At 45.4% G+C, this 17295-nt stretch overlaps 1 long non-coding RNA gene across 1 annotated transcript in view; it reads right to left on the bottom strand.

Annotated features, from left to right (window-relative positions):
* Positions 1–249: 249 nt before the first annotated feature.
* The window catches only part of LOC142742103 (uncharacterized), a 60092-nt gene continuing 43046 nt past the window's right edge, over positions 250–17295 (bottom strand). The window contains exon 4 of the long non-coding RNA XR_012881304.1: positions 250–361. This is a non-coding gene — a long non-coding RNA (uncharacterized LOC142742103). The remainder of the gene's footprint in view (positions 362–17295) is intronic.

Genomic DNA, 17295 nt, shown 5'->3' with positions numbered 1-17295 from the left:
GTCCCCGACCATCGCTCGAGATGGTCGGGTACTGGATTGTACCCAGCTGTTGCCGATACTCCTAGTGGCGGTGGGTACTGGGGTAATAATGGGGGGTTAGTGTTAGCCTTTTTACTGGCTAAGACTAAACCCCGCCTTAGTAATGGAAGCTGTCAAACAGACAACTGCCATTACCAAGGCGCTAATAAAGTATTAAAAAAACACAGAGACATAAAATATTTTTATTGAAATAAAAGCTCCCCCACACAACCGTCGTTCACCATTTTATTTAAAAAAAACAAAAACGTAGATCGCAGTAGTCCAGCAAATCCACGACGTAGTCCAACGAATCTACGACCTATTCCAATAGGTCCAGCGGAACCTGCAACACAAAAAAAAATGCAAATAGTAAAAAAAGTTAGTAGTATGAAAAATAAAAATACTTATACTCACCTACAGCAGACTGTCTTCTCCCCTGCGCCGTAATGGAAACTAGAGGTCAATTAAAACTAATTCCCTTAGAGCATGTTCACACGGTGCTAAAAAAAAATGACGCGTAAACGTGTCGAATACACTAGCGTTTCTTGTGAAGAACTTTTTAAAATACAGGCATTTTTGACACTTTTTTTTCACGCGTTGTGTGCGCACTTTTTGCAATTTTTTTTGCCTCGTAATTAGGACTCCCACTGACTCTGGGAACATTTGGCGGATTTTACACACCAAAAAATTGACCCAGCGCTTCTTTTTTATGCAACACGTTTTTTAAAGCGCTTGCATAATAAAGCACGTTATATGTACTAACTGCTCACTTTCCCATTGATGCAAATGGGAAGCTTATACAAGCATTTTTTTGACGATTTATACACCCATTATAAGCCATACTTGGCAGATGTGCGTGGTGCCCATACACATCAGATGACACTCGGCCAAACCAACCAATTTCAGCAGGAGCAACCGACTATGTGATGTGTATGGGGGTGTCCTGACTTTACCCTGACGGCAGATGTTAGAGGAAAGAAGGATTGGGCATGTTGTATTTCAACATGGCTAATACTTTGTTTCCACAGATGTTAAGCCATACCTCCCAACCATCCGGGATCCAGTGGGATAGTCCTAGATTTCAGGTGCTGTCCCAAGAGGTCAGTATATGTCATAATCACCTAACCGGTTCCCCCGGAATTTCCCGGGTCACATTCTAATTGCATACAGATTGACAGCGATTAACTCTTCACCTGAAGGCCGCAACAGTATAAATACTTAGTATTTTATGTATATAGACACCCTGTACATTAAACACAGCAGCATAATTACTATATACAATGTACAAATGTTCAGCATCAATTGACATTATACATATTATTAAAGAAACAACAGTGGTTTCCAACGCCAGTCTCTACTTCCTGCGCCAGCGATGCTGTCCCAACACGGATATGTGACAGCTGTAGCCAATCACTGACAGAGGAATAGCTATCATCTGAACGAGTGTTTGGCCAACAGCCATCTCAAGTGTATGTGGTATTGCAGTATAAGGGCCGGTTCACATCAGCGTTCGCTTTCCGTTCAGGGGTTCCATCGTGGAACCCCGCAACGGAAAGTCAAACGGAAACCACAGCTTCCGTTTGCATCACCATTGATATCAATGGTGACAGAAACATTGCTAATGGATTACATTTGTCTCCGTTCCGGCAGGTTTCCGTTTTTTCGACGGAATCAATAGCGCAGTTGACGGAACCCCTGAATGCAAACCAACACCGATGTGAACAGGCCCTAACACCTATTTCCAGCTGAAAATAGCTAAAAACAGCCCTTTGTGTGGCGCTGTTCCCTTTTTGGTTCAAATCTTTTCCTTGTTTTCAGTGTTAGATATTTAGAGACAACACTAAAGGCATCCGTATAGGAAAGTTCTGTAACCCCTTCCCACCGCAGCCCTGTTTCAGTTTTTCATTTTCGTTTTTTCCTCCCCACCTTCCAAAAGCCATAACATCTTTATTTTTCTGTCAATATAGTGCTATGAGGGCTTGATTTTTGCGGGACAAGTTGTAGTTTTTCATAGCTCCATTTATTGTGCCATATAATGTACTAGAAGACGATAAAAAAAATATTTGTGTGGTAGAAAATGAAAAAAACAGCGATTCCTCCATGGTTTCTTGCGCGCCGTTTTTACGGAATTCACTGTGTAATTAAAACAACATGTTACCTTTATTCTCTGGGTCAATACGATTACGGCGATACCAAATATATATATAGTTTTTTTCTATATTTTTTCTACTTTTACAAGTAAAAACCTAAGTGTAAAAAAGAAAATTTATTTTGTGTCGCCAAATTCCGAGAGCCATAACTTTTTTATTTTTCCGTCGATTAAGTGGTATAAGGGTTTATTTTTTGCGGGATAAGCTGTAGTTTTTAATAATACAATTTTGGTGTAAATGCGACGGTTTGATCACTTTTTATTTCATTTTTTGTGGGAGATTAGGTGACCAAAAAATAGAGATTCTGGCGTTTACAATTTTTTTTTTTACGGCGTTCACCGTGCGGGTTAAATAATGATATATTGAAATAGTTCAGCCTTTTACGGAAGCGGCGATACAAATTATGTTTATTTATTTATTTATTTACTATACTCTAGGGGGAAAATGGGAAAAGGGGAGTTTTTTGAACTTTTAATATTTATTTATTTTTTTACACAATAAAAAACCAACTTTATTTAACAAATTTTTACTTTTTTTATTACTCTCCCTAGGGGACTTCAACCAGCGATCGTTAAATCGCTTGCACGATATACTGCAATACTAATGTAATGAAGTACATCGTGATTCTGACAGGCATCTATTAAGCCCTTCATTAGGCCCCCAGGCAGCCGTAGGAACCATCGCCCCCCCCCCCCGCTGTTGCGTTGCGGGGGGCGCGATGAGCTGTTAGAGGGGGTCTTCCCCCTCTTTCTAACGATTTAAATGCTGCGGTCTCTGTTGACCGCAGCATTTAACAAGCTAAACTAGCGGGATCGCGCTCGAGCGCGATGCCGCTAGTTACTTTGAGGTAACAAACAGCCAATTAACAGCCCGCTCCATACTTCTCCTACCTGACTTTGCCGTATGGATACGTCAAATGTCGGGAAGGGGTTAATGGTAGTGACACAGGCGACGCATTTCGGTTTCGTATTGTCAATACCTTTTTATTCTTGTGATATTTCTGTGTGTGGGGGGATCTGCAATGTGTGGCACAGTCACAATTTTTGGTAGGGGCGCCCTGAGGACATTTTTTTTTCCCAGGAGTGCCTCGAGTCCGAAAACGTTGGGAAACTATGTACTAGGCTACAGAATCACGCGTGGGAACGGGGCCTAGGTGAGTACAATTTGTTTTTTGTTTGGAGGCACTGTCTACATGGGGGAGGTGGGGGACTGTGTAGCGTCCATGGCCGCGGGCCGTCGGGTTCACTCACCTCCCGACGCCTGCAGCTATGGATCTGTGAGCCCTGGTCCCCATCTCCTTTCTAGGAGATACCAGCGCTCACTTCCGCTCCGGTCCGCTGTGTCCCACAGGGTGCACACACGCGCTCACGACCGCTCTTAAAGGGCCAGCGCTCGCACATGAAAATAATCATCAACATCAACCTACATGATTTCCTGGTCTATAAGGAGGCCCTAGCCCTTCAGATCCTTGCCTGAGCGTTGTTAGTTTATCCCAAGTCTTGCAAATGGTCCTTTAGTGTTTCCCGTTCCAGTTGTTACCCATGCCCTGTTACCTGTTCCTGTATCCCGTGCTGTGTTCTTGTTCCTGTGCCTATTAGAGTTGTGTCCTACTGCACCTGCTGTTGTTTGCCACGTCCAGAGTCTTGTGCCACGTCCAGTGTCTTGTACCACGTCCAGTGTCTTCTGCCACGTCCAGTGTCTTCTGCCACCTCCAGTTTCTTCTGCCATGTCTTGTACTGCCCACCACATCTGGCGCAACCTGCTGCACCGACCTCCATCCGTACTGAAGCCACAGCCCCTGTCTGGACTAGTTCAGGTACCCGAGTGTTACGAACTGCTGTAGACTATCGTATAGACTGAGACTTGGTCAGCTGCCTCTCCGCTACGGCAGAGCGGCCTAGTGGGTCCACATACCCTGTGACTGTGACAGACTGTATGGCACGATCTACAAGGGGGAGGTGGGGGATGTATGGCCCTGTCTACAAGGAGGAGGTGGGGGATTAGGTCACTGTCTACAAGGAGGAGGTGGGGGATTGTGGCACTGTCTACAGGTGGGGACTATCTTTAAGGGAGGGCTGTGTGTGGTAGCCAGGGAAAGGCAGCATTATACTGTGTGGAGGCCACTAAGCGGACATTATACTGTGTATGGGCACTACAGGTGCAATATACTGTGTGTGGCACTTAGGGGGCAAAATACTGTGTAGGCAAAATTAGAGGACAAAATACTGTATCCTTGAAGGGGTTATAATATATAATATTATTAAATATTATTATTATGCTGTATGGGGGCACTAAAGGGGCATTATAATGTGTGGGGGCACTATATACGGCATTATACTGTGGGGAGCATTATACTTTTTTATGAGGCATTTTTTTATGATGGGGTGGGGCGACGAAAGACAATCTCCCACGGGGCGGAATCTATCCTAAGACCGGCCCTGTTTGGGACGTCTCCAATATCCTCATGGGTGGCGATTTCAATGGGGTGATAATTTGACAGTTGATAGGTCGTGCTCGTCGGGATCCTCCATATCTAGTGGGATTACTCCAATCCAATTCCTGATGGAACATTTGGATCTGACAGATCCCTGGCGTTTACAGCATCCTGACAATCACGATTTTACTAATTTCTCTCATGCTCACAATTCGCATGCACGTATTGCGTACTGGTTAGTTTCCTCATCACTTTTTACTTCCATTGCTAACATATGTATTCATAATATCCATATCTCGGATCATGCACCCACTATCATTGAAACTTTCCTAGTTAATCGTATTACATAATTGAAACACTGGCGGTTCCCATCTTATTGGTACCAATCCAATCACGTTCGCCACATTCTTAAAGGATTTTGGGAGACTTATCTCGATGACAATATTGAACATTTAGATGACATTAATCTTTTTTGGGCCACCTCTAAGGCTTAGAGGACAGATTATTGAATATGTCTCTTGAAAGCGAAAATTGTTATTTCAAGCAATTAGACAAGCCCAGATGGCTCTAGCAGTGGCATATAGTAGAGACAAATTGAACGACACACCCAAGAATTGCCAAACATACTTAGACGCTAAAAGTGCGGCTGACGCGTTAGCACATGAAAAAGCTCTTGGTAATTGGGAGTACCAAAAACATAAATACTTTAGATGGGGTAACAAACCCAGTAGACTACTTGCATCTCTGACAAAACCCTTCAGAACGGAAACTAAAGTAACAAAACGTAGTAATTCAACAGGTTCTGTGATAACAGATCTTCAGACTATTAGTGCCGAATTTGGTGCATTTTACACGTTTTACTATGAGGACGTGCCTACAGATTTGCACGAGGGTATACAATTTTTAAAGGCGGTTAAGACCCCCAAGTTATCTAATGACCACCAGACAATTCTTAATTCTCCAATAACTATTGAGGAAATTCAGGTGGCTGTGAAATCCCTTAAACTTAGTAAAGCCACAGGCCCTGATGCTTTCAAAAATTAATATTATACAATTCTGGGTCCTCTTTTCAACAATCACTTATCTCTTTTTAAAAATATTATTCAAACCAAAACTATTCCGCATAGGTTTAATGAAGCTTGTATAACAGTTCTACCAAAGCCTGGTAAAGATCCCCTTCTCACAAACTCTTACAGCCCCATAGTATTAAATACAGAAGCTTATCTTCCTATTGACCCTACCTCTGCACGGCCGGAAGTTCTGCTTTGCATGCAAGTGTTTTTTTATTTCGACACAGGCTCGACGTAAGTCTTATATAAATAAATGGTAGTTACGGAAACAGCGTAGCTCGCATGCTACGCTGATTCCGTAACTGCCATTCACTACTATGGGGCTCACAAAAACAGCGTAGCTCGTCGGGAAACACACGCTTCATCACAACATAGAGCAGTAGAACGGTGTTTAGGGGGCCCCGTTCTAGAGATAGGTGTAGGTCCCAGAGGTGCGACCCACATTTATCTGACATTTATGACATATCCTGTGGATATGTCTCTGATGGGAAAATCCCTTCAAGTGGTTTGCCAAAATTCTAACAGATTACAATCTATTCTTCCAGATATTATCACCCCTACCCAAACAGGATTAACTCATGGCAGATATTTGACCTATATATTAGAACAAAGATTAGTACTATTGCTCACTCTTGACTTCAACGACAAATTAAAAATATCTTGATCAGTTTAGATGCCGATAAAGCCTTTGACAGGGTATCTTGGGCCCACATTTTTAGAATTTTGAAGTTTCAAAGGTTTGGGAAAGATTTTATATATGCAGTCCAAGCTATATATTTTAGTCCCCAGTCCCCAGTTTGTAGGTAGGGGGACAAACAGGGATGCCCACTTCCCCCTCTTTTATTTAACTTATCTCTTGATCCTCTTCTTCGATTTTTACTTGATCTACCCTCATTTCGAGGTATACAGATTGATAGTGAAGAAACCAAGCTTTTGACTTTCGATGATGATATTCTTTTGCTTATTGCTAATCCTAGACAACCGATTCCTGATATTATGTCCATAATTAACAACTTTGGCAACATCTCAGGATTCATGATTAATTTTAATAAATCAGAGGCGTTAACTATATTTAAAACATTTGGGCCAGAGCTTTACATTTCAATGGAGTTCTGACTTTATTACCTTTTAAGGAATAAAATTGTCATCGGACCCAGCTTCTCTATGTTCATTGAACTTCACGCCTATCATTGCCTCCCTCGTGCAACTACTGAAATTGTGGCAGAATTATAAAATAGCTGTCTCGGGTCGTTGTCCTTTAATTAAGATGGTGGTATTCCTCAAACTACTTTATCCTATTCAAACACTCCCGTTACAACTTAGAAAATCGAATGTAAAACTTCTATCTAAGGCCTTAAGGACCTTCATTTGGGGGGGGGGGTCAATGGCATAATCGCATCAGTCTTTTTAAATTACAAAAACATAAATCGCTGGGCGGCTTTAATTTACCCAACCTTCAGCTGTATAGTTTGGTGGCTAATGTTCGCTACATGTGTGACTGGCTACCGCATTTCGCTAACACATGCCTAGAAGCTCAATATTATCCTCACATTATTCTAAAATCACTGTTACGACTTGGAACTCCCAGTAGGGGTGAGAGATATTCCAGTGCTTTGGTCCACAATCCAGGCATGGAGACAAATGAGGAAATTATGTAAAGTAGATAGTAGACATTCTATATTCTTGTCATTCTGAGGTAACCCACGTTTTTTGGAGGGATGGCCAAAAGCAATTTACAAGGGGTTGTCTAACCAGGGTTGAAATTTACTTGTAGATCTGCTGGATCAGAATCATTCCATATTGAATCTCTAGATTACTGCATTAACTTGTTTCTGAAGTAGGCGAGAATTCAGCTCAGTTCTATTAACTCCATTTACAGGTTTATTATACATTCTATAGAATGGGATAAGATTACAACCTTCTGTAATGATGGAGTAGGGAGACAGACAGGTGAGCCCTAATCTACCCGCCACTCAGTCCATGCCTACTTGCAACGACCCGCCCTAGGCGACGGGGTACAACTGGGCAACGGTCCCTACACTCAATAGGTGCACGACAGACAAACAGACAAGGGTACAAAGAAGCCGGGGAAATGGGGAAGTTGCCCACGGGAACACCGTGAGCAACAAGCGAGGTGAACGAGCCAGTCAAACCAGGAGATGAGCGAGGTACAAAACGCAGAGCAGAAGAGTGGTCAGTAAAGCCAAGGTCAAACAAGCAGAGGGTCAGTAGTTCAAGAAGCTGCAGCAGGGCCAGGAAACCAGCAGAGATGAATCACAAGCAAAGGAGGAACAGGAAAGACAGGTATAAATAGACAGAGGGAGGGAGCTAGCTCCGTCTGGCCAGGCTGCGATAGGCTCTCCCACTCCTAAGCCTGCCATCCTGAGTGGTGGAAGATGGAGTCAGTCTCACAGATATAGAAGCAGGTGCAGACTGATTACCTATGGGCGTTGACACAGAAGCTGTGTCTGGCAGATCCTTTACAGTACCCCCCCCTTTTATGAGGGGCCACCGGACCCTTTCTAGGTGGACCTGGTTTATTGGGGAAACGAAGGTGGAACCTCCTGACCAATACCCCAGCGTGAACATCCCGGGCGGGTACCCAAGTCCTCTCCTCCGGCCCGTATCCTCTCCAATGGACCAGGTACTGGAGGGAGCCTTGGACCATCCTGCTGTCCACAATCTTGGCCACCTCGAATTCTACCCCCTCAGGGGTGAGAACAGGGACCAGAGGTTTCCTCGAGGGCGCCAAGGATGGGGAGCAGCGTTTAAGGAGGGAGGCATGAAACACATCATGTACTCGAAAAGACGGGGGCAACTCCAGTCGGAAGGAGACAGGGTTGAGGACTTCGATGACCTTGTACGGCCCTATAAACCGGGGAGCAAACTTCTTGGACGGGACTTTAAGGCGCACATTTTTGACGATAGCCACACCACATCCCCGACCACAAACAAGGGGTTAGCAGAACGTCTTCTATCTGCCTGAGTCTTTTGTATGCTCTGGGACGCCTCTAGGTTCTTCTGAACCTGGGCCCAGACTGTGCACAGTTCCCGATGAACGAACTCTACATCGGGATTGTTGGAACTACCAGGTGAAACGGAGGAGAACCGTGGATTAAACCCAAAATTACAGAAAAAGGGGGAGACCCCTGACGAGTTACTGACCCGGTTATTAAGGGAAAATTTGGCGAGGGGAATGAATGAGACCCAATCATATTGACAGTCAGAGATAAAACACCTTAAATATTGTTCTAGAGACTGATTAGTCCTCTCAGTTTGGCCATTAGTTTCAGGATGGAAGGCAGAGGAGAAGGACAGATCAATCTCCAACTTTTTACAGAAGGCTCTCCAAAACAATGAAACAAATTGTACCCCTCTGTCAGAAACAATATTGACAGGGACCCCATGGAGATGCAGGATGTGTGTTGACAAACAAGATAGCTAACGTCTTAGCATTGGGTAGTTTCTTGAGGGGCACAAAGTGGCACATCTTACTGAAGCGGTGAACTACAACCCACACCACCAACTTGCCTTGAGATGGAGGCAAATCGGTGATAAAATCCATGGAGATATGGGTCCAAGGTCTCTGGGGAATGGGCAAAGAACATAGTAAGCCCGCTGGTCGGGACCTGGGAGTCTTGGACCTAGCACAAACTTCACAAGCGGCGACGTAGGCCTTAACGTCTTTAGGCAACCCAGGCCACCAATAGTTTCTGGCAATGAGGTGCTTGGTACCCAGGATGCCTGGATGACCAGATAGTGCGGAGTCATGATTTTCCCCAAGTACCCTTAGCCGGAATTGCAGGGGAACAAACAACTTATTCTCAGGAAGGTTCCCGGGAGCTGAACCTTGATCAGCCGCAATTTCAGAGACTAAATCAGAATCAATAGAGGAAATGATTATACCTGGAGGCAAAACACAAGCAGGATCTTCCTCCAAAGGAGAGCTGGCCATGAAGCTACGTGACAGTGCATTAGCCTTAATATTTTTAGACCCAGCCCTACCCTTAGGGAGTTTAGGTCCTGGTACCAAATCAATTGCGCAATCGTATTCTCTATGAGGAGGTAACACTTCGGAGGCCTCTTTAGAGAAAACATCAGCGAAGTCCTGAACAAACTCAGGTAGAGTGTTCACCTCCTCAGGGGGAGAAATAGAATTAACAGAAAAACATGACGTCATGCATTCATTACCCCATTTGGTAAGATCCCCAGTATTCCAGTCAAACGTGGGATTATGCAACTGCAACCAGGGAAGGCCTAAAACCAAATCGGACGATAATCCCTACCTCACCAGTACAGAGCACTGCTCCAAATGCATGGAGCCAACAAGGAGTTCAAAAACAGGGGTATGCTGTGTAAAATAACCATTAGCAAGAGGAGTGGAGTCGATACCCACTACCGGGACAGGTTTAGGCAAATCAATCAATGGTATAGCTAGACACATATCAAATTCCACAGACATAATATTAGCAGAAGACCCTGAATCCACGAAGGCACTGCCGTTAGCAGACCTACCACCAAAAGAGACCTGAAAGGGAAGCAAGATTTTATTACGTTTCATATTTACGGGAAATACCTGTGCGCCCAAGTGACCTCCCCGATGGTCACTTAGGCGCGGAAGTTCCTCCGACTGGTTATTCTTACGCCTAGGGCATTTGTTCACTTGATGCTTGTCATCCCCACAGTAGAAGCAGAGACCATTCTTCCTGCAGAACTCTCTACGTTGTTGGGGGGACACGGAGGCCCCGAGTTGCATAGGTACCTCCGAATCTTCCGTGGAAGAACGAAGCAACGGAACCTCGGGAGGCATCATGGGGGAGTCAGAGGAGAAAACACAAAAACGTTCAAGTCGTCGTTCCCTGAGACGTCGGTCAAGTCGTACCGCTAAAGCCATAACCTGATCTAGGGAGTCAGAAGAGGGATAGCTAAATAGCAGGTCTTTCAGGGCGTTCGACAGACCCAATCTAAACTGGCACCTTAAGGCAGGGTCATTCCACCGAGAAGCTACACACCACTTCCTAAAGGCAGAACAATACTCCTCAACAGGTCTCTCACCCTGACGTAAGGTCACCAGCTGACTCTCGGCAAAGGCAGTCTTGTCAGGCTCGTCATAAATGAGCCCGAGAGCAGAAAAGAAAAGACGATGGCCTTGATGATATTCCATAGAGCATACATCAGCCCTTATATCCAATGGATGCAATCTGTGAAAAACGCAGCGAAATAGCGGAAAACGGCATTCTATATTTTTGTCATTCTGAGGTAACCCACGTTTTTTGGAGGGATGGCCACCTGTGATTTCCAAGGGGTTGTCTAACCAGGGTTGTAATTTACTTGTAGATCTGCTGAATCAGAATCATTCCATATTGTCCTTTAAAGAGTCTTGTCTCAAATTCCCGGCTTTGGAAGGCTCTCAATTTCTTTTCCTAGACGCTCGCAGCTAAGGAATTACAAACCTTAACCGAAATTAGGACTGAATCTCTAGATTACTGCATTAACTTGTTTCTGAAGTAGGCGAGAATTCAGCTCAGTTCTATTAACTCCATTTACAGGTTTATTATACCCTCTATAGAATGGGATAAGCTTACAACCTTCTAAATGGTCTCGGGATATTCCTGACCTCGAAGTGGACGATGTTTTAAATGCCACTTTAAAACCACAAAAAGCCATTCCAGTTAGTAATTATCAGGACATGGCCTTGATGATATTCCATAGAGCATACATCAGCCCTTATATCCAATGGATGCAATCTGTGAAAAACGCAGCGAAATAGCGGAAAACGGCGTGCAGGCAGATCAAAATTTGCCTCAAAATTCCGTCTGCCCGCAAAAAATTCTCTGTATTATGAAAAACGAATAAAAACAACATTCTAGCAAAATCCTTCTGAGCCCTGACGTGTGCCCAGGCTGCACATTACATCCACATGTGGAGTATTGCCGTACCCAGGAAGGTAGGAAGGTGCGAATCTCTGGTGGCACAAGCTAGGCACAACATTTTAGGCACTGAAATCGCATAAATTAGGAAAATTTTGCAATACCCACTGCGCATTAAAATCTGAGAAACAGCTGTTGGGTCAAAATGCTCACTACACCCCTAGATGAATTCCTTGAGGGGTGCAGTTTACTAAATTGGGTTAAATCTGGGGGGTTTCCACTGTACTGGTCCCTCAGGGGCTTTGAAATGTCTACATGGCATCAGAAAACCATTCCAGCAAAATCTGTGCTCCGCTCCTTCGCTTCTGAACCTTGCCGTGTACCTAAACAGAGTTTACGACCACATATGGGAAATTGTCGTACTTGGGAGAAATTGTGTAACAAATTTTGGGGTGCCTATTCTCCTATAGTCCTGGCATAAATTCACTAAACGCGTGTGGAGTCAAAATGTTCAAACCCCACCCCCCCCCCCTCCCCCCCCCCGCGATGGATTTCTTGAGGTGTGTAGCTTTCTAAATGGGGTCTTTTTTGGGGTGTCTCTTATGCTTGGCATCTCAAGGCTTCTGTAAACCTATAGTGGTGACTGAAAACATCCTAATAAAAAGAAGGCCCCACAATCCACAAGGTGCACCTTAATTTCTGAGACCTGTGTTTGAGTCAAGAAGCACCAGAGGCCACACGTGGGATATTTCTGAAAACTGCAGAATCCGGGTAACTGATCTGTGTTTCTCTCTTCTCTGTTACCGTGTTACAATAATAATATGATTAAAATGTAATATTTGCGTGCGTGGCCAAGACTCAGACGGGGGAGGACGCACATCAGAAAGACTCTGCTGGCACCGGGTAAAATCTCCGGCCATCCTCCTTTCCAGAGCTGCGGGCAGTGAGACAGACCATTATGCTGCACTCCCTATCATCAGGGGAACATTTTGAGACCTTCAGAGTGTGGCTCATCCGTCCGGTGAGTCAGTGCCTGCCTAGTATAGGGGCCGGAACCCCGGACTAAATTTTGAAGCGGCTACGAGCTGCGGCGACCTGTTCCCCTCGCAACGGGGATGGACACCTACTGTGGATCCCCACCACCCTGGGATTCATTCTTACAGCCGCCTGGTGAGATCACAAGTCCTAATGGAGAGGCAGGATCTTAAATTAACGACGTCCTGCGCAAATTGCGGCCTAATCCCTCTCATCATGTGCTGGGGACACGCAACACAGGGTTGCCTGGCTTAGAAATTCACCCTGCTAATACGGGTGCATGTGCCCCTATTGACATTGTTTCTCACACATCCAAACTGTGAGATTCTGAGCATTGGATGAGCAGCCATTTGTGTTCCTCTCTGAAGCACTCCACTGGGGTGACATAACATATTTTGATATAAGACATATCTTGCTCCTGACTCACAGAAAGCGCTTGATTGTATTCACCAGAATATTTACCTTCATTGCCGACTTGTACCACCAGAACCTATGCTGCACAATATCTATAGGTGAATCTATATTTTCTCATACATTTTATATAGTTAGCACTTGGAGGTGCTATCTTATAGCCAACATTGCCATCTAGTGGGCATTTCCCATTACTAGAACTAACTACAGTACCACAGAACTTTCATACCTCCCAACTTTCAAGCATCACAAAGAGGGACAACCGATGTGGCACATGCAGGGCATCGCGGCAATTTTTTTTCTTTTAATCCACACCTCTAATACCACCCAATCCCCGCCCATACACACCCGGCCACATCAGCCCACACAGTATCATGCTCCCATAGTGCATCCCACACAGTATAATTCCAAATAGCTGTCCCCACACAGTATAATGCCCCCATAGATGCCACCATACAGTATAATGCCCCCATAGATGCCACCATACAGCATAATGCCCCCATAGCTGCCCCATACAGTATAATGCCCCCATACAGTATAATGCCCATATAGATGCCCCCATACAGAATATTGCCCCCATAGCTGTCCCATACAGTATAATGCCTCATAGCTGCCCCATACAGCATAATGCCCCAATGCTGCCCCCATACAGTACAATGCCCCCGTAGCTGGCCTTATACAGTATAATGCCCCCTTAGCTGCCCCTAGTGACACAGTGCCCATGTAGATAGCGCCACAGTGTCCCATGTATATAGTGCCCCTATATAGTGCCACAGTGTCCATGTAGATAGTGCCACACACACCCCTTGAAGATAGCACCACACCCCCCTTGAAGATAGCGCCACACCCCCCCCCCCTGTAGATAGCGCCATTGGGACACACTCTAGGAGCGAAATCCCCAGCCAAAGCATAAGCCGGGGATTCCAATCATAGAGGGAAGCCCTGATGTCACTGTCCATATATGGACAGTGATGTCAGTGGCTACTCCTTGAGCGGAAACTGTTGCACCAAGATTTGCATAACATATGGGACAGGGTCAAAGAAACTGGAAACCACATATTTTACTAGAGGATACTGTGGCGCTATTACCGGAGCGGGTATCTACTCTGCAAAGGAAAGTTGATCTCTGGCATCAGAAATGTGATGACATGGAGAACAGACTTCGCCGCAACAACTTTAGGATCTCTCGATTTCCAGAACATGCAGAAGGCACAAACCCAGCTGAGTTTCTAGAACATTGGCTCAAAAGCATGTTCCCGGAAGCCCCCTTCTCCACAACTTTTGGTTGAAAGGGCACATTGTGTGCCTGCCCGGATTCCACCAACGGGAGCTCCACCTCGACCCTTGCCAGCCAGACTGCTAAATTGGAAGGATTGTGACCTAGTTTTATAATTTGCACGACGGAAGCAAGAAATTTGTGTTGAAAATTTGTTCATTTTAATATTTTCAGATTTCTCTGCGAAATCTCCCTACATAGGGATATCTGTCTTCTAGATGAGTTTGCTGCTGTAAAGGATTTGCCAGACACAGGTTCTGTGTCGACGCCCGTGGGCAATCAGTCTGCACCTGCTCCTATGTCTGTGAGACTGACTCCATCTTCCACCACTCAGAATGGCAGGCTTAAGAGTGGGAGAGCCTATCACAGCCTGGCCAGACGGAGCTAGTTCCCGCCCACTGTCTATTTATACCTGCCTTTCCTGTTCCTCCTTTGCCTGTGATTCTTCTATGCTTGTTTCCTGGCTTGCTGCTGCTGCTTGTACTACTGATCCTCTGCTTGTTATTGACCTTGGCTTTCTGACCACTCTCCTGCTCAGCGTTTTGTACCTCGCTCTCTCCTGGTTTGACTCGGCTCGTTCACCACTCTTGTTGCTCACGGTGTCTCCGTGGGCAGCTGCCCCGTTTCCCTAGCTTCTTTGTACCCCTGTCTGTTTTGTCTGTCTTGCACTTACTGAGCGTAGGGACCGTCGCCCAGTTGTACCCCGTCGCTTAGGACGGGTCGTTGCAAGTAGGCAGGGACTGAGTGGCGGGTAGATTAGGGCTCACCTGTCTGTCTCCCTACCCTGTCATTACAGCTGCAGTCTTGGGCCTCTGTATAAACTAGAGCAAATCTGCTCTAATGCCGCTGTGGGATTCAGATTAGCCCTCCGTAGACTGTAATCTACCGGTGGTGAAGGATTTTAACTGGTTCCCGACCGCTGGCTGTATTTTTCCACCCAGCGGTCAGGGTCCTTAAAACCCGAGCCATAGACTTTTTAGGGCTCGAGATTAAACTTGCTGCCCACGCGATCGGGCAGCTGAATGTCGGGTCTCCGGCTGTCAGTCACTGCCGGGGACCCTGAGGAGAGGATAGAAGCAGCTTTCGCTGCTTCTGTCTTCTCTGATGACTTGTACACAGCGCTCAATGTGCGCTGTGAATAGGAATAGAGACAGCAACAGCGGCGCTGTTACTTTTCCTCCCGGTGATCATGTGACTTGTCACATGATCGCCGGGTTCCGTTACTGACAGACTGCTGCTGGGTCTAACTAGACCCAGCACAGCCCTATTAGTGACAATCGTCACTATGAGAGGGCTGAGCATGGTGTAAAATAAAGAAAAAAAATATATAAAGTTCCACAAAGGTCTTTTTTGACCTTTGAGGGACAGACCATAGTAATAAAAAAAATAGTAAAGTAATGTGCAACAAAAAATTAAATAATAAATACACATAAAATACCCACCCCCAAGAAAAACGTTCCCCCCCCCCCCCCCCCCCCGCCAATCATTGTTGGAACGCTAGCGCTGACCAAATTACCCTAATATAGACATGTAATATATTAAAATTTACGGTAGACAATGATGATCACAAATAAAAGGTCTATTTTAGGGTAAAACTATGTTATTACCAAAAAAAATTTGCTGAAACGTAAAAAAGCTTATTTTTTTACTATTATTTTCAATCTTTATGAATAAAAATTCTAAAATAGCAAAAAAGGTGTGTATAAAAACGATAAAAAAAGAAACCTGCATTGTCTACGGAAAAAACGTCGCAAAAATCACATCGTTAGCCCAACAAATAAAAAAATAATACCCATTTAACTAACACGTGCTAAAAATGGCTAAACGGTGTCTGGTCCTGAAGGCGCAAAATAGCCCGGTCCTGAACTGGTTGAATACTTAGGCCTCATGCACACTTCCGTTTTTTCCTTCAGGGTGCTATCCGTTTTTGTCACTGATAGCACCCTGAACCCATTCATTTCAACGGGGCCATGCACACCTCAGTTTTTTTGACGGTCCGTTGATCCTTTCCGTTCCAAAGTAGAGCATGTCCTACTTTGGTCCGGGATTCCGTGACCGTGAGGCCCATGCAAGTCAATGGGGCCGTCAAAAAAACTGAAGGCACACGGAAGGCATCCGTGTGCCGTCCGTGTGTGACGGAGCCGTTGCCTAGCAACCGCCGGGCGAGCAGAAAAACATAACAAAAATATTACACTAATCGGCAGCCACTTGTCTCTATCAATAACTGATAGAGAAAAGAGGCTGCTGATTAAAAATAAAATAAAAAGCCTTTCATACGTACCCGGTCGTTGTCTTCGTGACAAGTCCCTCTTCTTCCTCCAGTCCGACCTTCTTTTGTGACGCGGCAGCCTGTGATTGGCTGCCGAGGCCGCGGCAGCCTGTGACTGGCTGCCGAGGGCGCGGCAGCCTGTGGTTGGCTGCCGAGGGCGCGGCAGCCTGTGATTGGCTGCCGAGGGCACGGCAGCCTGTGATTGGCTGCCGAGGCCGCGGCAGCCTGTGATTGGCTGCCGAGGCGACATGGATTGAACGTCATCGCTGGAGGCCATACAGGAGGAATGTAAGTATGAATTATTATTTTTTTTATTACATTATTTCCGCTCGCCAAGCATGGTACTGTCACACTGGATAGTACCATGCTCGGCGCACGGAAACGGAAACACGGAGTGCACACGGGAGTGCACACTGAAACCACATGGCCGCTAAAACGGGTTCACGGACCCGTCAAAAGCGGCCGCGAAAAAGATGTCGGAAGTGTGCATGAGGCCTTAGGCATTTATATTTCTAAACATGGTAACTAATCACATGCAAAAAAACATTTACCCACTACTAGAATATACAGACTCCAAATATAAAGTTTGGGGGACATTACCCTTATCTACTCCTGGAAGCATCAATTTGATTAAAATGATACTCCTCCTGTAAAGGATCTGCCAGGCACTACGTCTGGGTATACTCCCAGGATTAATCAGTCGACACCTGAGGCCAGACCTCTGAGACTGACACCGGCTCCCACCAATCAGGGTGGCAGGCT

Source organism: Rhinoderma darwinii, chromosome 2 (assembly GCF_050947455.1).
Source record: "Rhinoderma darwinii isolate aRhiDar2 chromosome 2, aRhiDar2.hap1, whole genome shotgun sequence".
Lineage (NCBI taxonomy): Eukaryota > Metazoa > Chordata > Amphibia > Anura > Rhinodermatidae > Rhinoderma > Rhinoderma darwinii.
The sequence above is the reverse complement of the archived record's forward strand: the minus strand, read 5'-3'. Positions and strand labels throughout refer to the sequence as shown.